The sequence below is a fragment of the Neofelis nebulosa genome, chromosome 7 (assembly GCF_028018385.1).
Source record: "Neofelis nebulosa isolate mNeoNeb1 chromosome 7, mNeoNeb1.pri, whole genome shotgun sequence".
NCBI lineage: Eukaryota > Metazoa > Chordata > Mammalia > Carnivora > Felidae > Neofelis > Neofelis nebulosa.
The window spans coordinates 87,499,569-87,526,105 of NC_080788.1; the positions used below are offsets into that span (position 1 = coordinate 87,499,569).

A 26,537-nucleotide genomic window follows, 5' to 3' on the forward strand; every position below is an offset into this window, starting at 1 on the left:
CAAAATCACAGCAAGATACCTAATGGAGATATGCCTGATAGAGAATTTAGAGTAATGATCATAAACATATTCACTGGACTTGAGAAAAGAATGGACGACATCAGTGAGACCCTTAACACAGAGATAAAAAGGAACCAATCAGAGATGACAAATATGATAATTGAAATTAAAATATACTAGATGGAATAAATAACAGGCTAGAAGAAGCAGAAGAATGAATCAGTGACCTGCAGGACAGAGTAATGGAAAGTAAGTAAGCAGAGCAGGTGAGAGGAAAATATGACATTAGCATTATATGGATTCCAGAAGAAGAGAGAGAAAAGGAGACAGAAAATTTATTTGAAGTAGTAATAGCTGAAAACCGCCCAAATTTGGAGAAGGAAATAGAAATTCAGATCCAGGAGAAAAAGATCTCCCAACAAAATCAAGGAGGTCCACACCAAGACACATAGTAATTAAAATTACAAAAAACAGTGTTAAAGAATTTTAAAAGCAGGAGGAGAAAAGAAAACATTTACATTCAGGGGTAACCCCATAAGGCTATCAGCAGCTTTTTCAACAGAAACTTTGCAGGCCAAACTGGAGTGGCATATATATTCAAAGTGCTGAAGGGAAAAAAATCTGCAGCCAAGAATACTCTATCCAGACAGACTATCATTCAGAATAGAAGGAAAGAGAAGGATTTTCCCAGACAAACAAAAGTTGGAGGATTTCATGACCACCAAAGCAACCGTACAAGAAAAGTTAAAGGGAACTCTGTGAGCAGAAAGGAAAGACCACAAATAAGAATAAGAAAGGTAGGAAGCTCAAAACCAATAAAAATAAGTATCTCTATAAAAACCAGCCAAGGGACTCACAAAATAGAAGGAAGTAAAGTATGATCCACAAAAACACAAAACAAATAACAAAATGACAGTAAATACATACCTATCAATAATTAATTTGAATGTAAATAGACTAAATGCTCCAATAAAAAGACATAGGGTGACTGGAATGGATTAAAAAAAAAAAAAAGCCACATCTATATACTACCTACAAGAGACTCACTTCAGACCTAAAGACACATAAACATTGAAAGTGAGGGAAAGGAGAAACAGTTATCATGCAAATTGATGTGAAAAGAAAGCCAGGGTAGCAATATTATATCAGACAAAATTTAAAGACAAAGAAAGATACTGTATAATCATTAAGGGGACAATCCAACAAGACAACATTTTAAGTATCTATGCACCTAATATGGGTACATACTACATAAAGTACATAAAACAGTTCACAACATACATAAAGGAACTAATCTATAGTAATACAATAATGATAAGGGACTTTAACATCCCCACTTACATCAATGGACAGATCATCTCAACAGAAAACCAACAAGGAAATAGTGGCTTTGAATAACACACTGGACTAGATAGATTTAATACATATATTCAGAACATTCCATCCTAAAACAGTAGAATATACATTCTTTAGAAAGATCACACATTAAGTTACAAAACAAGTCTCAATAATTTCAAAAAGATTGAAGTTATAACCACAATGCAATGAAATTAGAGATCAACCACAAGAAAAAATCTGGAAAGGGCACATATCCATGGAGGTTAAAGAACATGCTACTAAACACTGAGTAAGTCAGCCAAAAAATCAAAGAGGAAATAAAAGAATGCATGAAGACAAATGAAAAATAAAACCAAACAATCCAAAATCTTTAGGATGCAGCAAAAGCAGTTCTAAGAGGGAAATGTATAGCAATACAGGCCTACCTCAAGAAGCAAGAAAATTTCATATGAACAACTTAACCTTACACCTAAAGGAGCTAGAAAAAGATCAAACAAAACCCAAAAATAGCAGAAAGAAGGAAATAATAAAGATCAAAGCAGAAATTTTAAAAAAGAACACAATAGAACAGATCAATGAAACCAGGTTCTGGTTCTTTGAAAAGATCAACAAAATTGATAAACCTCTAGCCATACACATCCAAAAAAGAGAGAGAGGGAGAAAGAGGATGCAAATAAAATCACAAATTAAAGAGGAAAAATAACAACTGACACCACAAACATACAAAGGATTATAAGAAAATATTATGAAAAATTATATGCCAAAAAATCGGACAACCTAGAAGAAATGTATGTATTTCTAGAAACTTACGATCTACCAAAACTGAAACAGAAAGAAAGAGAAAATTCGAACAGACCAATTACCAACAATGAAATTGAGTCAGTAACCAAAACCCCAACAAACAAAAGTCCGAGACCAGGTGGCTTCACAGGTGAATTCTACCAAATATTTAAAGAAGAGTTAGTACCTATTCTTCTCAAACTTTTCAAAAAAATAGAAGAGGAAGGAAAATTTCCGAATCATTCTTACTCTAAAATCAGATAAATACACCACAAAAAAAAAGAAAGAAAAGAAAAGAAAAAAAAAAAAAAGAACTATAGGCCAATTTTTTGCATAGATGCAAAATTCCTCAACAAAGTATTAGAAAACTAAATCCAACAATACATTAAGAAAAATCATTCACTATTATCAACTAAGATTTATTCTCAGGATTGAATATTTGCAAATCAATCAGTGTGATACATCACATCAGTAAAAGAAAGGATAAAAACCATATGATCATTTTAACAGAGGTGGCAGAATCATTTCACAGTACAACATCCATTCATGATAAAAACACTCAACAAAGTAGGTCTAAGGGGAACATACCTCAACATAATAAAGGCCTTATATGAAAAACCCACAGCTAACATGGTGAAAAACTAAGAGCTGTTCCCCCTAAAGTATGAAACAAGACAAGGATGTCTGCTCTTACCACTTTTATTAAACATACTATTGGAAGTTTTCGCCCCAGCAGTCAGGTGAGAGAAAAAAAAAAAAAAAAAAGGCATCCAAACTGGTAAGAAAGAAGCAAAACTCTCACTATTTACAGATAACATGATACTATTTATAGAAAACCCTAAAGACTCCACCAAAAAACTATTAGAATAGATAAATAAATCCAGTAAAGTATCAGGATACACAATCAATGTACAGGAATCTGTTGCATTCCTGCATACAAATAATGAAGCAACAGAAAGAGAAATTAAGAAAACAATCCCATTTACAATTTCACCAAAAATAATTAAATACCTAGGAATAAACTTAACCAACTTGGTGAAAGACATGTACTCTGAAAATTAGAAATCAAAGACAACACAGATTTAATGCAATCCCTGTCAGAAATCCAATAGCATTTTTCACAGAACTAGAACAAACAATCCTAAAATTTGTATGGAACCACAAAAGATTTGGAATAGCCAAAGCGATCTTGAAAAAGAAAAACAAACCTAGTGGAATCACAATTTCAGTCTTCAAGTTATATTACAAATCTGTAGTAACCAAAACAATATGGTACTGGCATAAAAATAGACACATAGATCAATGGAACAGAATAGAAAGCCCAGAAATAAACCCACAATTATATGGTCACTTAATCTTCTACAAAGCAGGAAAGAATATGCGATGGGAAAAAGACACTCTCTTCAACAAATGGTGTTGGAAGAACTGGACAGCTACATGCAAAAGAATGGACTGTACCACTTTCTTACACCACACACAAAAATAAGCTCAAAATGCACTTAGGCTAATGAGACCTAAAACCATAAAAATCCTGGAAGAGAGCACAGACGGTAATTTCTCTGACATCGGCCAAAATTAACACAGCCCAATGTAAAGTTTGAGTTCTACCTTATTTCTTCTCTTAACCTGTGTATGTATCTCTTCATCATTTTTAGACTGTGAATACTCCAGCTCTTATTTTTCAAAAATATTTTAGCTATTCTACTTTCATTGCCTTTTATAAATTTTTAAATCAACTTGTCTACATTTACAAAAAAAAAAAATCCTGCTTAAATTTTGATAGGAATTGACTTGTATATAGATCAATTTAAGGAGAAGTGACACATTTACTGTGTTGAATCTTAAAATCCACGAACACAGTATATATCTCCATTTTTGTCTTTTTTTATTTCTTTAATTACCTTTGTAATTTTGAGCATACAGATCCTGTACATGTTTTTTGGTTGTTTTTTTTTTTTTTTTTTAGATTTACACTTAATTATTTAATGTCATCTACAAATAAGGACATTTTTACTACTTCCTTTCACAGGTGTATGCCTTTTCTTTCCCTTTCTTTTTTGTGCTGGCTGGGACTTACAGCATTATGCTAAATAAAAGTAGTGAAGGCAGACATCATTGCTTTGTTCTCAATCTTAGGGGAAAGTATTCAGTCTTTCACCTTTAAGTATGTTATTAGATAAAATTTTTTGTAGATACCCTTTATCATGAAGACATTCTGTAGAGTTTTTATCACAAATGGATATTGAACTTTAATGAAAAATTTTTCATGATCAGTTGAACACCAAAGTAATTTCAACTTGTGATGCCAAAATTGGATTCCAAATAAGTTATAGTTTACTAACGAAATTGAGTAAATCCTGTTTAACTTGTCTGCTGGTAGGAGGTAGAATTGTGTCCCTCTAGAAAGGTATGCTTAAGTCCCAATGTCTGGTGCCTACAAACATGACTTTATATGGAATACAGATCTTCACAAATGTAATCAAGTTAAAATGAGGCCATACTGCATGAAGGTGGACCCGAATCCAATGACTGGTGACCCTGTAAGAAGAAAATTTGGACACAGGCTCAAAAAACACCAGAAAGAAAACCATGTCATGACAGAGGCAGAGACTGGAGTGATGTATATGTAAGCCAAAGAATGCCAAAGATTGCTGGCAACCACCAGAAACCAGGAGAAAGGAATGAAACAGATTCTCTCTCAGAGTCTCCAGAAGGAACTCACCCTGCTGACACCTTGATTTTGGATTTCTGGCTTCCAGAACTGTGAGACAACAAATTCTTATTGTGTTAAGCTGCCCAATCTGTGATAATTTGTTCCAGCAGCCCTAGGAAACAAATATATTGCTTTGTTCTGGTGACTGTTTTTTAGTTCTAGCATAGTCTTATTTCCTCCCCTATTTTTTTTCTTTGTCTGTGGGCATATTTGTCATAATGGACACATAACACCAAACAATTCAGGTTGTGCATTCTTCCTAGAATGGCTTTTTCAGAGATCATTAAATTTTATAGAAAAGCATATAAATTTCTTATCCTCAATGTGTTTCCAAATTAAAGAAGGACATTCTTGTTGTCCTGTGCTTTGAAAATATAATTTTATGACAGGCCAACATTTTAATATCTTTTCTATGGCCAGCAACAATGGTAGCCATCATTGACACATATCTAAAGGGGCCTCTACCTCCATTTCTATGAAGTAAAAAATCTCATTAAATAATTTTGCATGTTTTGAGAAACCTTTAAAAGTGAACACTTTCATTATAAAAGCCTCAATATCATTGGTAAGCAAATCACACTCCTTTCTAAAAGTGTTGTATGTAAGGTGTGTAGGATATTTAGCAGGTGAGATCCCTTCTTTTTTTTTTCTTTTTGATAACAAGTTTGTAGATTAAATGAAAACTGTACAAATTTACATCGCTTCTCGGCCTTTTGGCTAAGATCAAGTGTAAAACTATACAAATTTACATTTGCACTGTCCAATATCCAGCTAAAACTGAGAAAAATCTAGTTTACATTTGGACAAGATATCAACAATCTATTTTATATTTTCTACAATTTAAACTCTCAATAAAATCAAGAAGACAATTTGTAAACCCATTTTACAAATCCAAGTACCTAAAAGATACAGGGAATGATTTTCGCTGCTGTAATTTGGCATATCACTTGATATACATGAATGTTAGAGGTATGAATGTTACTAAGTGCTCACATCATTTATTATACACTTATAATAGTACTTATACTATTATTATACACTTATTATAGCACTTATACTAAGTGCTCACATCATTTTTTAGAAAGCATGATTGCTATTAAATGCTAACAGAATCGGCTTTACAATGTAAGGGGCCAGTATATCTCCTATTATAAATTTCTTGGGCACCTGTGTTGAGCATCCAACTCTTGATTTCAGCTCAGGTTATAATCCCAGGGTTGTGGGATTGAGCCCCACATCGGGCTCTACACTGAGTATGAAACCTGCTTAAGATTCTCTCTCTCCCTCTGCCTCTCCCCCGCTCGTGAACGTGCATGCCCACTCTATCATGCTCTCTCTCTCGCTCTCTCTAAAATAAAAATAAAAAATAAACAGAAAATTTTCTTTTGTGTTTTTCCATAAGACATTTTATTTACAACCTGTGAGACAAGATGTATAAATATACTCAGTTTCATAGAACGTCAAGGAAACAATACAGTAATATGTGTTCTGTGTGGTAAACCCAGGATAATTCAACAGCTACTATTATTGATGTAATTTTGGGAGATAAAAATGCATACATACATACATACTCTTTTGGTTGATTTGCAAACACTTTTTTATTTCATTGAGAGTTGGGAGATTCAGTTTCTATATGTACTTTCATATCTCCTCTCTCGCATTCCCAACCCCAAATTCTTCTCTCCATATTTTGCAATATGTTCTGTTTTGATTATTTATCTCCCTAATCAAGTTGTATGTGTCCTTCCATTAAGCCCTCATTTTTGGTGATGTGTGGGTCATTCTGGCATTGGTATTGTCATCGTTCTCATTTTCATTATCTGAACCTTTAGAAAGCATCGTCATAATATTTACAATGCTAAACATTAAGCTAGCATCATGTTGATTCAAAGCACAACTGTTAACGCACAGAAAAAGTCAAAGATGAACTGATAACTTGAACAGTGACCACGTACTTATGTTGAACTTGTCACTGTACTATGAGTAATGCAGTGTTGGATAGTACATGATTGTGAAGCACAAATCATGGTTGCTAACATTAGTGGGCAGGGGAAAAACTAGCAACTTCAGGAGGCAAGTCATCTATGCTATATCCATCAGATACTAAAACCAGTGTTGCTTTAGCCCTATTTTTGGACTATTATATGAATTTGTGCTTTCCCCCAACTTCTGTACTCATTGTCGAAAACTGGAACTTTATTACGTCCAGGGAGGAGTTTCACAAAATGGGTGGTGAGCCATGGGAAACTGATGTAAAAGTAGAGTGGGCTATTGAAAGTGAAACAAAGATTATACTTGGTATCCACTGATGAGGACAGCAAACACTGCAGAACCGATACTAACTCCCTATAGAGTCAATATTATGATTTAGAAGGAGGACTATATGCCACTTGTATAAAAAGAAAACAAATACAGCTTTGAAAAGTTTGAATGAATAATAGGGAAAGAAATGATGAGATAAAGGCTGTTTTTGCCCTGACCACCTGAGCTCTAGTAGGTCCTCTTATCTTGAGAAGATCTCTCTGTCCAGTTAATGATGTGCTCTAAGAGAAAAATGCAGATCTGCCCAATGAAGAAACTACTTATTACTCGCTCTTGCTTATCACCACTATCCAAATATGCCAGTTTTTAAATGTGCTAAAGGAATCCATACCAACTGATATGAACAGGCTTGAGACTCCTTGTGTAACTCAGAGAGTTTGGTTGCTTTCAAAGGCCACATTCTACCATACAACTGGGTCCAACTGAGGCTATTTTATTGCAAGTAGAAAATATTTTAATTGAAATAAGACTTCTTATGAAGAGTCAAGGAGATGTTTTGAAAAGGGTGATCAAAATAGACCAACATTTAAAAAATACATAGGGGGCGCCTGGGTGGCGCAGTTGGTTGAGCGTCCGACTTCAGCCAGGTCACGATCTCGCGGTCTGTGAGTTCGAGCCCCGCGTCAGGCTCTGGGCTGATGGCTCGGAGCCTGGAGCCTGTTTCCGATTCTGTGTCTCCCTCTCTCTCTGCCCCTCCCCCGTTCATGCTCTGTCTCTCTCTGTCCCAAAAATAAATAAAAAACGTTGAAAAAAAAATTTAAAAAATAAAAAAATAAAAAAAATAAAAATAAAAAATACATAGAAGGTGATTTGAATAACAGTGGTCAGGACAAACATCTAGTGATCTGGGAAAAATAAAGAGAAACACTAAGCAAAAATACAAAGAAATGGAGTGAAATGATAGACAAAGAAAACTTAGTATGTGAAAACAAGAGTAACTGTAGAAGTGAAAGGAGTAGGTGAAAGAGAAACCACCTTCAAAGAAAAAATTTAAAAAAAAACTAACTTGAACTGAAAAAAAACTCAAGTTACCAAAATAAAAATAATATAACAAGGACTGGAGGGAATAAATTTCTAAAACTACATGTTTACATATGTAAATACACACACACACACACACACACACACACATATACACACACACACACATATATTAAATACATAGACATTTCTAGGTAAAATAATCTAATGATAAAGAGAAAACATTGCACCTTTTCTAGTATAAAGTTGATTATTTGAAAAGGAAAGAACATCATACTGGCATTAAATTTCTCATTGCAGTACTGGAAGGTAGTATAATGCAACTATGTTTATAAATCTTCCAGGAAAATACTGCAATTTAAAGACCCTGTATCTAGCCAAAATAACATTTATACAAGAGGGCAAAACAAAGACTTTTGCTTTTTCACAAGTGTAGCTGAGAAAGTACCTATTTATACATTCTGGGAGATTACTTGAAGAATTATTATAGCCCAAAAAAAGTAAAACAGATCTCAAAAGAGGGAAATACCAGGCATAAGAATCAGTGGAATTCAGTATACCTTAAAATTTATAAAGAACTTAAAAAAAATTTTTTTTATGTTTTATTTTATATTTAAGAGGGGGGGAGGTGAAGGGGCAGAGAGACAGGGACAGAATCTGAAGCAGACTCCAGGCTCTGAGCTGTCAGCACAGAGCCTGACGTGGAGCTTGAACTCGCGAACAGTGAGATCATGAGCTGAGCCCAAGTCAGATGCTTAACCAGCTGAGCCACCCAGGCGCCCCTAATTCATAAATAATTTTAAAGCAGTGATTAGATAATTTTAATTGTGATGTTTTGAGGAAGGATTCTCAAAGTATGTTACAAATAACAAGAAAAATAAAAAATATGGCATGACACTACAGTTTTAAGCTATTCCAAGTAAACTGTAGAAATGGTAGGTGAGAAACATGTAGGTTTAAAAGAATCTTATTTTGGATTTTAAAGTTATTCCTTTATCTATTAGGTATATCAATTATGAGGTGATATAAATTTGATTTAGTGTCCCTGAATATGAGAATCAGTAAATCCAAGTTGATTATTTTGATTTAAAAGGATAGATTTGCCTATTAATGGATATACATGGTGAGTCAACCTAGATTAAATAACATATTTGTATAATACGACCTATACAAATACTAATAAAAATTTACTTTTAAAACAATAACCACAGATGGTCTCTTTTTTTTTTAATTTTTTGAATGTTTATATTTGAGAGAGAGAAAGACGGCGTGTGAGTGGGGTAGGGGCAGAAACACAGAATTCGAAGCAGGCTCCAGGCTCTGAGCTGTCAGCACAGAGCTTGATGCAGGGCTTGAGAGCCTGATGCGGGGCTTGAACTCCTGGACCTGGAGGTCATGACTTGAGCTGAAGTCAGATACTTAACCAACTGAGCCACCCAGGCGCCCCAATTATGAGGTGATATAAATTGGAAATAGTGTCTTGAATATGAGAATCAATAAAGCCAAGTGGATTATTTTGGTTAAAAGGATAGATTTTCCTATTCATGGATATAGATGGTGAGATTAAATAAATAATATTTGTATGATATGAACTATACAGATACTTATAAAAATTTACTTTTTCCACAATAACCACAGACATCTGTTATTTTTTAACATTTATATTTATTCACTGAAAATGTTTAATGAAACCTTATATACTATATAAGAATACAAAAGGAGAATACAAAGAGGAAAAGAAATTTATCATCTACTGGGGAAATAAATATACAAAAAAATACAAATGTAATTAGATGAATGCTATAGATACATAAACAAGGTGAAGTGAAGCATAGGAAAAAGAATGGTCTTTGGGGGAAGATGTGAAAGACTTAGAGAGGAAGTTAAGGAGTCTGCCAGTGAGCAAAGTAGGACAGGCATGTTGAATATAGGTTAATTGATGAGAAAATGCAAGTGTTCATCCCAGGTAACCAAATTATACAGTAAAACTCTTAAACTGAAATGTTTTGAAATTGGTGTGAAAATGAGATATCTCAAGCATCCACTGTTGAAAGGTCACCTAAGCTATAGTGAGAGGACAGCCCCCTTGCTTCAGTAGTAGCCATGGCTGCTTTGCATGGTTAACAAAACAGGATGGGCTTGCTAGATGGTAAGCACACCTTTTCCTTTCCACATTGAAGAGAAAAGCATGATCAGCTGCTATTCCATTTTTGTGTGTGACTTTCTAGTATTCCTGAGTAGTGCTCAGGGAAAGGACTGTTCCATTATCAGGGTAGAAGTGATTTGCTTTTATTGCTACTATGCTGAGAAATTAGGTCTCCTCTTAGAATTGAGAAATCACAGAATAAACTCTATGGCCTAATATAAATTTTCAAACATAAAAGCTAATAGTTTGTTCCTCTGTTTACATATTTTGCTAGCTTCTGTATATCAGGAGATTCCTTAGAAATTATAGAATTTTAAATGTTACAGATTCTCATGGGAAGTTGGTTTCATAGAAATGCATAACTTTTTTGGTAATCTGCTTATCTCTCTTGTTTGTAATTACATAAATGTTGAAATTTCCTATTTTGGGAGACATAATTTCATAGATTGTGGTAGTTTTCTAGCTTTCGATTTTTCATTTCAGAGAGCATAGTGCCCAAGAGACAATCTAAACAATATTGATTTAGAAAGTTTGCTTTTGTTAATTATTTTTTTATTACAACCTCTTTTGGTGAAATGATTTATTTACATGTTGTTTAAAGTTTCTGTCCCTATTAATTGTCCTGATGCCTAACTGAGGCGTTCAGAACTGATAATCGGTAGGCTTTTCTATTCAATGCTGGGAGAACAAGCTGCTTATGATGACCCAACAGAGACATGAGGAAGGTTTGTGAAAGGGGTGTATTCATCCAGCTCTAATCCTTGTTTTCAGAAAGGCAGTGTCTTTAAGTGTTCTCTAATTAGTGAATAGATATGGTTGTAAATTCTTGTAGATACCTCTTTTGTCGCACAGAGATGGATGCCTGGCTTGTTTAAATCCTTGTTTTACATTTCTTTTAAGTGAAATTTTAATATGAACATATAACAATAGAAAATAGCAAAAGCAATTTTTATACATGTAATTATTGCTGTTTTATTATTACGCTCCATTGTGATATTTCTTTTTTAACATCATTGTAATTAGGAACTTGAATATTATGTATCAGAAAATGCTGTCTAAAATAAAATGTGGTTTTATTTTTTGTTTTCCTGCTTGTTTACTTTGCTGATCTCTTTGTAATACATAAAATAATATTTACTGCTATGAAATTCTTTTTGGGTTTGGTAAAATTGCTTCTACCAGTCACCTAGGAAATGTAAGCTAGGAAACAAGACACTGATATTTAGGCATACCGAGAGGAAATATATTGCTTCAGTGAACTGAATATAAAACATGATCAGCGAAAACACCTGGAAATCAAAAAGAACAGATTTTAGTTATGCTTCTCTTTTTCAAAGAACTTAAGTGCTTAGCTATTATTGTTAGTACTAGAGAAGTAAGTTGGCAGTGACGTTTGAAATATGATAAATAAAAGCCTACAGAATGTCTGCTTCTACTTTTAGTACTTCTCTGATTCCTTTTTCAGAAATTGCATAATGGAAACTAGCATAGAGTTAATGCAACTCTAATATACAACCTTACTTGTTGTAATAAATGTATTCTCTATTACTGTGTAATGATAAAGCCATAGTTATTGAAACTGCCAAAGAGATTGAAACAGAGGGATAGGAGCTTTTTGCCTTTATCACCTGTATTATTAATTGGAGATAATTACTGCAGAGCAGCTGGCTGTTGGTTTTAGGGAGCATCAATTGTTCTCCTCACCCAGCTGTTGACTAATAAGGATAGTCAACACATCTGTTTCAACAGCTGGTAATTAACAAAAGCCTAATTGCTGCAACTCTTTTAACATCCAATCTGTGAAAAAGAAGGGATGTAGAAGAATATTATTTACTTTGTGCTTTGCACTTTCTGAGACCAGTTTCTCTTTTTTCTTTCTCCCTCCACTTTTTTTCTTACTTTGAACACCACTGCCTTTGTATGAAGCATTGAATGGCAGGAGAACACAATATGGTAATCCAGAGCTTAACTTTTTCAGATCTTTGTTGGTGTTTCTTATTGCAACATTTCTTTGCTAACTTGCAAGATAAAATGGATCAAAAGCATTTTGAGTAGTTCCATACAACAGTTAAAATCCGCAGCAGTGTGCCCTAGGCTGTGTTGCTGTTGTCTGCAGCATCCAAAAGGAAACAGGGAATTCTCTTTTCTTATGCTTTTCACATGCTTAGACACAACTCCTAAATAATTCCACATTCATACACAGATATTTTGTTTTAATTATTATTACATATATTGGTTACCAGAAATTAAGTCACTCCTTCTTCCTTTGGCTTAGCAGTTTTTCTTCCTTTGGTTGAAATCTAAAAACTGGGGGAAAAAAACCCTAAAAACTTATAGTTGTTTTTCTTAATGTCTGTATGTCAACTTACGGTATTTAAGAAAACCTTTATTTATGAAATCTTTCTTGCTCTGTTTTTCTTTAAACTGTATTTTGGTCTTTTTAAAAATTTTTCTTTAATTCAGGTAGCTTCAATTATTTCTTATTGATTTTTATAATAAATGAACAGGAAATTTACTGGGCTAGTCATAGAAACCTTAGTAAAATGGTCTCACAGATTAGAGATTTATAAATTGACATTTCTTTTATTTGATTTCTTTTAGTACTCTTATTTAGTTATGAACTATTTCAGTAAAAATATCTTTCATGTAGCCTTGGTTATAAAGTTTTATATTTATGTTTTTTATAGTTACAACTTTTGCTAGTTATATATGAACATTTACGTTGTTAAAGGATTCACATTGTTAAAGGCAGTTATGGAGAATGTCTCAATTTCTATTTGTCAGCATTTTGTCAGTTAGATAATTACTTATCTATGCTTTCCCCCTTTAAAAAAGTTAGACTATAAACACCTATAACTGTATGTTAAATTAGAATATGTGGCAGTATTGGCAATCAGACACATGACAAGTTTAGGACACAGTCACTTTATCACTCAACTGAACTGTGCTAACTGCTGTAGTGATTCTGACATGTTTAAATATGTTTGTGTCCTATAAAAATTTCCATTTAAAATACACCTTATTAAAATGTGTTCCTTTCTTCAAGAATATGTTTGTTTTCCAGTTATCATGACCTTTCCATAGTCTTTTACATTTCCTTTGTAGCCTATGTAGGAAAACTTGATGAATGAAAAATCTATTTTTATTAATTAAAGATCATATAATCATACCAATTTCCTTTTAATACATCCATAAAATTTTAGATTAATGTCAAAGTTAATTTGATAGACAGTGATTATGGCACTTATTTAATGGGAGTATCTGAAAAGTCCTTAGCTAAAATGTTAGTCAAATTCACTTGATTAATCTTGCTTCACTTCTCAGTTGGCAATATTTCTTTGTAGGCAGTTCTTTAATTGTTGTTAGGTATGTTGAAAGGTATAGAAATTCTACCCAAGTGCTTGCCATGGACTGAATTGCAGATTGCATAATTTCAAAATTTTTTGCTGGCAAGACAAGTTCAGTTCAGCAGGTGTTCAGGTGATGAAGTGTATTATAGATGTAAAAAAAAAAAAAAATACATGATCCTGAACAAATAAACAAAATACTACTGACTAAAATTCTAACTAAACAGGAGGGCACTGGCATGTAGAGAAATGTTTACAACTCAAGTGGAAAGGAGGAGAATATTGTCATTTTGGGAAATGTTTGCTTCTTTGGTTTAAATAAGAATTTAATTTTCTCTGTGTGCTCATGTTCTTAGGTAGTACAAGAGAAAGCAAGCTTAGTGAAAGGAATGTATCATGCCATGAGAAAGGAGAATGAACTTTTTGGGGAAACTCACATTCCAGCTGATGCTTTAAGTGTTTTCTTGCATATAATTTTTTTCCTGAGGAAATGATCTCAGAAATAAGTAGTGTGGTAGACAGAAATTCAATAATTTAATAGGGATTCTCTCTAGATGATAAATATGACATGATTAACCTGTTTTCTAAATGTTAAAAGAGGCAAATCTCATTAAATGGTGGAGAGATTATTAGTGAAGCCAGTGAAGTGATCAATGGTTTCACATATATTAGTATAAATGACTTTCAGAGGTGTAGTCAACAAGTCTTATTGACCAGACATCTCAATGGATCTAACTAGCAACAAATCTTAGTTCAAGGTAATATCTTCTGAGATAGAGTTCATTCAACAGAAAAGATAAAGCCTCCACAGTCTGAATCCATGGACAAAGAAATAGTTCCAGACAAATGTGTTAAATGATTTGTCTTAAAAAGTAAATTCTATCATACACTAAAAATAAAAATACAAAGAAGTTTTCCCAATAAATGATAGTGAATGGAAAAAGAGCTAATAATTGGAGTAAACTGTGTCATTTCTGGAGTCATCACAATAGGGTATAATGGCATGTTTCAAGTTGAAGAGGTTGGCAAAGTAGTTAATGCACAGACTTAGGATTATTTGCTGAACTGGTAGTCAAGAGTTCTGAGTTCAAATTCTGCTTCTAACACTAACTTTTATTTATAATTTTAAAAGCCAAGAGGGTTTTTTTTTTTTTTCCTAAAGGATTCACATTGTTAAAGGCAGTTACGGAGAATGTCTCAATTTCTATTTGTCAACATTTTGTCAGTTAGATAATTACTTATCTATGCTTTCCCCCTTTAAAAAAGTTAGACTATAAACACCTATAACTATATGTTAAATTAGAATATGTGGCAGTATTGGCAATCAGACACATGACAAGTTTAGGACACAGTCACTTTATCACTCAACTGAACTGTACTAACTGCTGTAGTGATTCTGACCATTAAATTGTTTTAGGGGAACCTGGGTGGCTCAGTCGGTTAAGTGTCCAACTTCAGCTCAGGTCATGATCTCGTGGTTCATCAGTTCGAGCCCCGCATTGGGCTCTGTGCTGACAGCTCAGAACTTAGAGCCTGCTTTGGATTCTGTCTCCTTCTCTCTCTGCCCCTTCCCTGCCTGCACACTGTCTCTCTCTCTCTCTCTCTCTCTCTCTCTCTCTCTCTCAAAAATAAAGATTAAAAAAATTTTTTTAATTGTTTTAAATGGTTTTAATTCTTTTTTAAAGAATATATTTAGTTTTGAGAGAGAGAGAGGGCACTTGCATGCAGGAGCAGGAGAAGAACTGGGGACAGAGCGGGGTGGGGGGAGGTGGGGACAAAGGATCTGAAGGAGGCTCTGCTTACAGCAGACAGTCCCACGTGGGGTTCAAACTCAGGAACCATGAGATTATAACCTGAGCTGAAGTCTGATGCTTAACTGCCTGAGCAATTTAGGCGTCCCTAAATAGTTGTAAAATTTTTTAGTGTTTATTGATTTATTTTTGAGAGAGAGAGCAAGCAGGGGAAGGATTGAGAGAGAGGAAGACAGAATCCCAAGCAGGCTTCCCACTGTCAGCGCAGAGCCTGACACGGGCTGAAACTCACGAACCATGAGATCATGACCTGAGCTGAAACCAAGAGTCGGTTGCTTAATCAACTGAGCCACCCAGGTGCCCCAGTAGTTTTATTTCTTACATGATATTATTGTAGACCAAAGGAAACTGTTATTGTAAGACAGGAAGCCATGGGGCACCTGGCTCTCTCAGTTAGTGATGCATGCAGCTCTTGATCTTGGGATTGTGGGTTTGAGTCCCACATTTGGTGTAGAGATTTCTTAAAAATAAAATTTTTAAAAAAAGACAAGAATTCAAATAAACAATAATAATATCACACAAATTACAGAGCTAAAAATGATGATATTGGAAGTTTATTTCATGATGCTCTTAACCATCTGATCAAAATTTTTATGTAGACAATCTTTACATCTTTAGTACTCCCATAAAACAATGTTAAAAGTGAAAAATATTGTTAGGATGACTATATCCAAATTTTGTTTTTATTTTTCATGTATTTGTATTTTAGAGTAGACAGCCCTTCAGTGGGCTCTTTTCAGAGAGGGGCTTGCAAATGCAACCTGAAACCTTCTTTGAATCATTTCTGCTTAAAAGCAAGCAAGGAATATTACAAAGTAAATAAATCCAGTAATATACCAAATGTAAGAATTCTAAACATTAAATTATAAAAACATATTGGTCCATTTTTGATGGTACAATATGTGTTAAAATTTCAATATACACTTCTCCTTCCTGCAGTGTGGCAAGAAGATACTGTGGGGACTCTTTTGCTGTTAACCTAGCAGGTCCTGGAAAAGATACTTTAATGCATTGCTAGACTCACAAAAATAAAGGAAACCTTTAAAAGACTTTACTTCACAAAAAATTGAGAGTAGAACCAGAGACAAACCCCTCTCCAATAGTAAGCAAACAGATGGTCTACAGCTATACCAGGGCAAACATCTATGGAGGTACTTTCATCTTCAGTTGGGATCCCAATTTCTAGACCATCAGCAAGCTAAAGAGCTGAGCCAGAAACTCTGGCATTATTGTAGGCTTCTTGAACTTTACCTAGGAATTGTCTGTCATGGATCCCTGATGAAACAGGCACAAGTCCTATTCAGAGGAAGGCATCCCTAATTTAGTCCAGGAAGATCCCATAAGTTATTACCAAGAAAACATGAACTCACAACCAAAGATCAATCAAGTACATGAAGAAAAACATCACAAATGACAGTCACAACAGACAGAACCAAAAAAGAACACATACACACACCCTCACAAACACACAAACTCACTAAACAAAGTCTTCTAAAGAATATAGAATATTTTGTTCAAAATGCTTCAGTGAAGTTTATAACTAGAGTATGAATCACAACCATGAATAAAACCAAGAGCGTTTTCTAGAAAATAACCATGCAAGTCTGAAAAAGAATCACGTGCAAGTTCAAAAATAATTTTTTTAAGTAAGACACTCTAGGTAATTGTCAGATTATATATACAGCCAAAGAAAGAATTAGGGAGCTGGAAGACATATGAATTGGAATACATCTGAAAAATTACCCATAATACAAAACCAGTAGACAAAACAAAAATTAAGAAATATAGAGTAAGGTAGTCCAACAAACATTTAAATGGATTCCCAAAAGGAGAGAATACAGACAATCCTGGAAAAGCAGTGTTAGAACAGAAAATGACTGAGATTTTTGTAAAACTGATGAAAGATATTCTTTGACAGCAAGATAAGAAATACATACCTAGTCACATCATAATGAAATAGAAGAATTCTAACATCAAAGACACATTCATAATAGTAGCCAAAAAGATTACTTTTAAATGAGCAACAGTGACACAGATGACTTCTCAACAGAGCAGTGGAAGTCAGGAGACATTGGAATAATGCTTTCAATGTGCTCAAAGAAAATAGTTGCTAATTTAGAATCATATACTCAACATGAATATCTTCAAAGAATGTGAAATGAACACATTTTCAGACAACTAAAAATTGAGTGGGTCATTTGCTTTATAGTAAACTTTAAGAGCTGTTGTTTAGACAGAGGAACATGATTCCATAAGGAACCTTCCAACGAGGAAAGAATAAAACACAGAAGAAAAGTCACAAATTTAAATGCACATTGACTCAAAACAAAAAGTTGATTATGTTGTTTGAAGTTTAAATCTAGATAAATTAGAATACATTAAGAATAAACAGTAACAAATAAATTAGGAGGAATAAATAGAGGTAAAGGGATTTAGGTCCTCTCATTGTCAAGAAGTATTAAATTAGGTTTTTGATAAGTCAAACTTTTATCTTGTAGTTCCTGGGATAACCATTCAAAGAATGTAAAGGACGGTATAACATTGAAATTAAAGAGGGGGAAATGGGATGGTAATAAAAGAATCAATCCAAAAGATAGCAAGGAAAGGTGATACAAAAAAGTAAGAGAAGTAACAGGACAAAAAAAAACATCATAGGATTACATATTGAAACCCTAATTTATTGATGGTGACATTAAATGTAAAAGGATCAAATGTTCCAGTTAAAAGATGAAGATTGTTAGACTGGAAAAAAATATATATGCTGTTTACAATAGTCACTTCTAAACCTAGGCATATAAAAAACATTGAAGTTAACAAGCTATAAAAAGATATGCCATACAAAAGCTAATAAAAAGAATGCTTTAGAAATTATATTAACATCAAGCAAAATACAATTCAAAGCTACAAGGTTTTTTATTTGTTTGCTTTGCTTTCTATGTAATAAGTGAAATGATGCCTCCCAGACAAGGTGATTTCCTGCCATACTGCAGTGTTACTGTGCAAGCACATGGTTGCCATGAACCACTATTAACTTCTTTTTTCCTCCTATTATTATATGCCCTGAAGAACTTGTTGAACTGTGGATTTCAAATGCTTTGTTTCATTGCCTTCAGAAACTTGTTCATTCTAGACAGATTCTTCACTTTTTCAGGTATCTAACAACATTAACCAAAAGCTTATATAGAACAATAGATATTGTAGGCTCTATGTAAACCTGTACTCTCTGACACTAGATCCATAATCAGCAAACTATGACCTCTAAACCGGCTGACTGTTTCTGTAGATAAAGTTTTATTGGAACACAGTGTTGCCTGTTCGTTTATATATTGTCTATGGCTGCTTTCACACTACAAAAACAGTTGAGTAGTTGCAAGCGAGACTATATGGCCTACAAGTCTAAAATATTTAATATCTGGACTTTAATGATCATACTGCAGACTACCACATGGCTTGAACTTGTACTTAAAGCCCAATCCTTCTCACCTTATTGACCTATTACTTGGTACAGTGCTATTTCGTATTGACTTCAGTTATTTCCCCAATAATTTTATACCTAAAGTTCAATAGTGTCTATTGTACAGCTTACATACTTGTTCACTTTGATATGGCTCTATCGTATGGTAAATTATCTCATTTTATCGTTATCTAATAGTCATGTGAGATGGGTATTATCACCACCATTTTACCATTTTACCTTTATCAGAGGCCCTAATTCAGAGTCATAGAACTGTTTGCTGGTAGCCAAACCCAGTTTTACTCTTAGTCGCTGTGCTGCACTCTGTTTCTGGCATACTTCTCTTTACCTCCCTTCTCTGTTTCGCAGACTCAGCTCACTGCTCATGGATCATTGTCTGCCTATGAATGTTTTTGACTTCTGCTTCCATTACAAACTGTTTTCTTCCCTTCCTCATGTCAGAGCATACATCACTAGACAGTGCAGATATGACTGCTTTTGAGTCTGGAAACTGATCATCCTTGGTCTAAAAGGCATTTCATAGGGACATAATATTACCTCATTGGAATAGTCTTTAAAGAGCATTGCACTATGGTAATATACGTGGTGAGAAATCCATTTTCCTATGAAGGGGAGGTATAATTGAAATCCAATCATTTTTAGCCTTTTGATAGTAGCTTTTTTTTTTAGATACTTTTTTGCAAGGATTTTAGTTATTTTTCTTTAACAGGTTCTTACCCTGCTTCTGAGGTTTAAAAAGTCAAATACTAGGATGGCTATAGTCCTATTGTTAAGCAATTTTCTAATTTGATGTGTTATTTGAACATAGCTAATTAGATTCCTTACAAATGTGTTTAATACTGTAACACAGTTTATATATCTATGATTATAAAAAAATCTATTAAAACAATTAACACACATATTAAATTATGCCATATTGAAATGTAGTCTTGAATGGTAGAATAAGCAACATTTTCTGGATACTTTATTCTGGTTCCAACTTTCCTTCTCACTAACTATGAAACCTTGGACAATTTCCAAATATTTCCCTAAACATATGTTAACAAAAATTTTCTCACCTGTAAAGTAAGATCCTTTTCAGGTCTAAAATTATTTGGTTCTGTGATTTAATTTGTACCGTATCTTTCTTTATTTAGCAGGTATCACACATAAGATCAAATGCCTCTGTTCTCTGATAAAAACAGGTTACCATTAATGGTCTTGGAGTTACCAAAGGAAGGCTTAACTATATCAGACTGTTACTATTAAAAACACATTCAAACAAAACCTAACAAGATTTTGAAATAAGATAAAAGTGGTTTCTCCACAATATCCATACAAATAGTGTTCAGTTATGGGGATACTGTAGTCTTTTCTTTGTCTGTCATTTTAAGGTACTAGATAAGACTCCAAGAAAACAATCCAGTTCATTTCTAATATGATAACAGTATAAATCGTTGTTCTATTTAGATGGCATTGCTCAAAACGTAGTTTTAGAATGAGCCATTTAATTATAAGACTAACCCTAACATTGGTTAACCAACTTGTTTTTCACTCACTTAAGGTAAATAAATTCTGGCAATGTAATGTACAGCATGGTAACTAAAGTTAATAGTACTGTATCATATTTAAATGTTGTTACGAGGGATGCCTGAGTGGCTCAGTCAGTTAAGAGTCTGACTTCTGCTCGGGTCATGATCTCACAGTTTGTGAGTTCAAGCTCCGCATCGCGGTGTGTGCTGACAACTCGGAACCTGGAGCCTGCTTCAGATTCTCACTCTCTCTCTCTCTCTCTCTCTCTATCTCTCTCTCTCTTCCTCCTTCTCCTCCTCCCCCACTTGTGCTCTGTCTCTCACTCTCTATTTCTCTCTCTCAAAAACAAATAAACATTAAAAAAATTTTAAGTTGCTAAGAGAGTAAATCTTAAAAGTTTCCATCACAAGAAAAAAAATGTGTAACTATATGAGCTGATGGATGATAACTAAGTTTATTGTGGTAATCATTTCACAATATATGCAATATATGCATACATCAAATCATTATGTTGTGCACCTAAAACTAATACAATGTTATATGTCAATTATGTCTCAATAAAACTGGAAATGAATGAAAAAAATATAATGGTCCAAGAAAAAGGTATAGTGAGAAGACTAAAGATGTAAAACACACACTGATCATTTTGTAAACTTTTATTATTATCGATAACTATTATCAGATGATGATTTGATTCCACCTAGAATTAGTTCAGCTGCTTCTCACACGTGCTTTAAGCAATACCCTTTACATGTTGGGAATAAGTATCAAAGGTAGATGGAGGACATATGAATTCTGGAGTACACCATTGGCGATTTCAATGAAAATTTCAAGTTTTCTATACAGAAAACAAAAGAAAGAATCAAGAATGTTGCAGTTCTTTTTATTTGATAGAGAATTCTACTCATGATAGACAAGGTATGGCTATTGTGTGTGAATGGAGTGAGGAGATGCGAAAAAACTTAAAACACGTGCCACTGCCCAGAAAAAGATATTTTGCTATTGCTCAGGAGATAATTTTATTGTTTTAGAGGAAGGAAATATATTAGGTTGAAAATCATGTCACACTGGGGCGCCTGGGTGGCTCAGTCGTTAAGCTTCTGACTTTGACTCAGGTTATGATCTCATGGTTTGTGAGTTCGAGCCCCGCATCTGGCCCTGCGCTGACAGCTCAGAGCCTGGAGCTTGCTTTGGATTCTGTGTCTCTGTCTCTCTCTCTGCTCCTCCCCAACTTATGCTCTGTCTGTCTCTGTCTCTCAAAAATAAATAAACATTAAAAAGAAATCATTTCACATTTTGGGACGCCAGGCTGGCTCAGTCAGTAGAGCATCAAACTCTTGATCTTCAGGGACTTGATCTCAGGGTCATGAGTTCAAGCCCCACGTTGGGCATAGAACCTACTTTTAAATTTTTTTTTTTTTAACGTTTATTTATTTTTGAGACAGAGAGAGACAGAGCATGAACGGGGGAGGGGCAGAGAGAGAGGGAGACCCAGAATCGGAAGCAGGCTCCAGGCTCTGAGCCATCAGCCCAGAGCCCGATGCGGGGCTCAAACTCACAGACTGCAAGATCGTGACCTGAGCTGAAGTCGGACGCTTAACCGACTGAGCCACCCAGGCGCCCCAGAACCTACTTTTAAAAAAATAAAACATTTTAAAAAATAATTTCACATTTAAACATTGCTGTATGCTTGTTACAATACATGGTGTCTTGTAAGTATTATTGGCATGATTTTTCTGCATAAAATTATGGTGTTTTAAAATCAGCATCTCAGGGGTGCCAGGGTGGCCCAGTTGGTTAAGCATACTCTTGACTTCAGCTCAGGTCATGATCTCACCATCATGAGACTGAGCCCCCTATCAGATTCTGTCTATCTCCCTCTGCCCCTTTTTCACCCTCATGCACACGTTCTCTCTCTCTCTAAAATAAAATGAAGGGGGAAAATAAAAGAAATAATAAAATCAGTAGCATATTAGATTCAATGAAATTTGGTGATCAGTTTATAAAATTTGTTTAGAGAGTTTAAAAAATATAAGTGTGATGATATATGCTTAAAAATACTTTTTGTTATAATGGTAAAATTAGTGGATTTAGGAGACCATGTTTTAGTCAAGACAGATGTTTGTATAGGTAAATTTTGGTGGAGTAAACAGCAGAATGTTACTAGTATTAGGGAGAGATGAACCAGAAACAGTTTGAGAAGCAAAAGATCCAGCTAAAGTCTAAAAGTCTTGACTCACAGTTGGTCCCGTTACCAAAACTAAATACACACATGACTCCCAGTTACAAGACTCCTTGTCTTGTACACTTGATCCAAACATTGTATGGATCAAAACTCAATGCAAATGATGCACATAATGATCAGAAGTATAGCATCAAGTTTCCTGCATTTTTACCTTGAGCAGGACTTGGGTGGAAGTTTAAGAAAAACTTAGGTGTCGTTTTGGAGGAATTAGAATAAAGAACAAAAAGAGCAATTATATGTGGAAAGGCTTGAGTGATATTTAAAAAGGCAGCATGCTCAAGAGTATATAGTACATCTCTGCTGTCCTTTTCCCTGCAAGTGTGGCTATGACACACGGAAATTAACCAACCCTGGGGCACCGGGGTGATTCATTCAGTTAAGCATCCAGCTCTTGATTTCGGCTCAGTTCATGATCTCACAGTTAGCATATCAGGCTCCGCACTGACGGTGTGGAGCCTTTTTGGAATTTGTCTGTTCTCTCTCTGCCCCTCCCCTGTTCACACTCTCTCTCTCTCAAAAAATGTAAATAAAATCTTTAAAAAACAAAATACCAAGTGCTTGTGAACCTACACGTTGGTATTATTTTTCAAATTCTTAAATACTTTTTGTCATCTGTCATATGTTCTTGAGAATATAGATTGACTTAGCAGATATATGTGTATGTGTAAACATATATGTTAAGTGTTTACATGTATTTACATAATGTATATACCAGAATATTATAGTTTTGCAAGTTGCTTAATATTCATGAACTTCAGTTTTATCACCAGGGATAATAGGAGTTATCTCATAAGTGGATTGTGGGGATAGACCATAGATTTCAAGCATTTGATACAATGCCCCAATCTATAGTAGGCATTCAACAAATGGCATTGCTATTATAGTTAAACACAGATGCTTTAAAGTTACATCGATTTAGGCACCAAGTTTGGCAGTTTCTTTACAATGTATATAATTTTATATAAAGTATATAAACACATTATACACATTTACCATAAGACCCAGGATTTCCATTCCTTGGTACTTACCTAAGAGAAATGAAGGTACAGTTGCACAAAATGACTATATGCTGATGTTTATAGCAGCTTTATTAATAATTGCTCCAAACTGGAAACAACCCAAATATCCATCAACTGGTGAATGGATATACAGATTGTGGTACATCCATACTCAGTGATATAAAGGAATGAACTATTGGTATGTGTAATGCTCAAAAGCTCAAAAGCATTAAGTTAAGTGAAAGAAACCGAATTCAAAAAGCTGCCTACTATATGATTCTGTTTATGTGACATTCTAGAAAAAGCAAAACTATAGGGCTAAAAATCATAAGTGCTTGCCAGCGACTGGGTGTAAAAGGAAAGCATTCACTATATTGGTACACAAGGGAACATTTTAGAGTAATGGAAATATTCTGTTTCTTGAAGATATATTATCTATAAAGTACATAACCGTATAGTGAAAGTATAAAATATCCTTGAAAATGATGAGCCCAAATTCATTGAAATGTTTCACTTGAGGCGATGGTATGGGGGTGGGGGGCGGCGGTTGGAAGGGAAGGAGGGAATGTAACTAGTAAGTGCAATATATGGGTTGGGTTAAAAGATTTGTTTTAAATAGGAAGCAAAATAGCAAAATGTTTTTTAAATTTAAAACAAAGTTTGTAACAGTGTATAAACAATCCCATCAATATTGTAAATAGGTTTACTTATACATATATTTATACATATATAAATATGTATATATAATATACATATATTTACACACATAGTTGTAAATATACATGTCTGCTTATATATTGACATAAAATTTCTGGAAGTATATACAACAAACAGGTGACTACTAATCTCAGGAGGGGATTTGTAGTACTGAGTGTTGGAGATGGGACAAAGATTTACTTTACATTGAATATTTTCTTGTACTTTTTGAATTTCATTAGTTTTTTTAATGCATATGTTTTTATATGAATACATACATAAACGAATGCATGCAATTTTTATTAATTAAACTGTAGGAAATACGAGAAATATGATACCTGAGGAACAGGAAAAATATCTTGTTCACTAATTTCCTTAATGGTTTTGACATGAATTTTGTTATTGACCTGTAACGTGATGGAATTATAGGACATTAATAGTGAAACTAGGAAATAAAATAGAAGTAAACAGTACATTTAAATTAGTTTTCTTACATATAACATAAATCCAACTCAAGCTAGCCTAAGCCAAAAAAAGATTTATTTACCCAGGGAGTCCAAGAAATGGAATGGATCTGGAACTGTCTTGCATAGGGGATCCAGGAGTACCAGTGATGTCATCAGGATTCAGTTTTCTTCTGGGGCTGGTGGGATGGAATACTGTGTTTGAACAACCTGGATGATACATACCTGAGGTAGTGGGGAACGAAGTTCATTCTAGCCACCAGGACTGAACAAGATCACTGTGGCAAAGGCTAAGGGTATTTTTCTAAAAAGGAAATGCTAGCCAGATGAACATATATCTGATAAAATAGAAAAAGGCGGTTGTAAAGCCAGAAAGTTTAAAATAGCTTTGAACATAGTCACCAGGGCCTAGACATAAGATTAGACATTTGGAATTAATAAATTCAGTGGATTTGCTATTAAGCAACACCAAATCTTGATAGCCAACTAAATGTGAAAAGAGAAGTGAAAAAAATAAATATTACTAGAAGCACGGGAATTTAAGTAAAATTTTCATGTTCCTATTTTTGCAAAAATTTCTTAGGCAGAAATCTTCATTTTGGCTTTTTCCTACTAGAACATTGTTGGTTTTGTTTTTTTGGTTTCAGAGGGGTTTTTGTTTTGTTTTGGATTTGTTTTTTTGTTTTGTTTCGTTTTTTTCAGCAGAAGTACCAGGTTAAAAAAAAAAATCAAAATAGTCGTCTAAGGTATTTGTTATTGTAACATATTTATTTAGCAAATTCTCTATTACCTGTCCAGTATTTGATATTCCTTAAATACATCCAACAGGATGTTTGACATTTTGTAAGTTGAATGTGATACGTCCTTTTTTGTGTAATTCTTTTTGACTAACCATTTAGTCACGATGGGTATCTATGCCTTTCATGTTAGCATTTCAGTCACGTTTTATAATTTACTGAAAATTGGCAATGCTGTCAATTATTGGCATAAAGAACCAGCCACCTATTTTTAAATGCTTTTTAATAATTTTTGAGAATGTTTTATCTGTAATTCTAGAATGTGACATGTTAAGGCAAGCACTCAAATATCTTAAATTTAATTAAGAAGTAACTCTGTGGGGTGCCTGGGTGGCTCAGTCGGTTGAGCGTCCGACTTCAGCTCAGGTCACGATCTCACGGACCGTGAGTTCAAGCCCCGCGTCGGGCTCTGGGCTGATGGCTCAGAGCCTGGAGCCTGCTTCCAATTCTGTGTCTCCCTCTCTCTCTGCCCCTCCCCCGTTCATGCTCTGTCTCTCCCTGTCTCAAAAATAAATAAACGTTAAAAAAAAAAAAAAGAAGAAGTAACTCTGTTAGATTTGCTAACCCAGATAGAGAACAAATCAATTAATTTAATTCCTAAATTATATACAGAGACCTGAACTGCTACATGTTTTTATTATTCTCTGTTATTTAAATAGAAAAGTGGCATTGTCCAGTGTTCACTTACATGACACCACTTTTCCTCTGGTCAGGATTTCACAGTTTGTCTTATAACTTCATTCTTATGGAAGAAAATAATCCCAGAGAAATTATATGAGTTCAACAAAATTAGTGAACTTCTGCCTCCAAACTCAAGTACTTTTTAATTATTGCCATTAGTGTGTGCAAGGTATGTGATAACATCGTTGAAAGTGAAAGACAGTATTTTCATGCAAATTAAGCTGTGAATAA

At 34.2% G+C, this 26,537-nt stretch overlaps 1 protein-coding gene across 4 annotated transcripts in view; it reads left to right on the plus strand.

The window, feature by feature from the left end:
• Window positions 1-26,537, plus strand: part of MIPOL1 (mirror-image polydactyly 1) — a 316,534-nt gene that overhangs the window by 177,818 nt on the left and 112,179 nt on the right. The window lies entirely within an intron of this gene.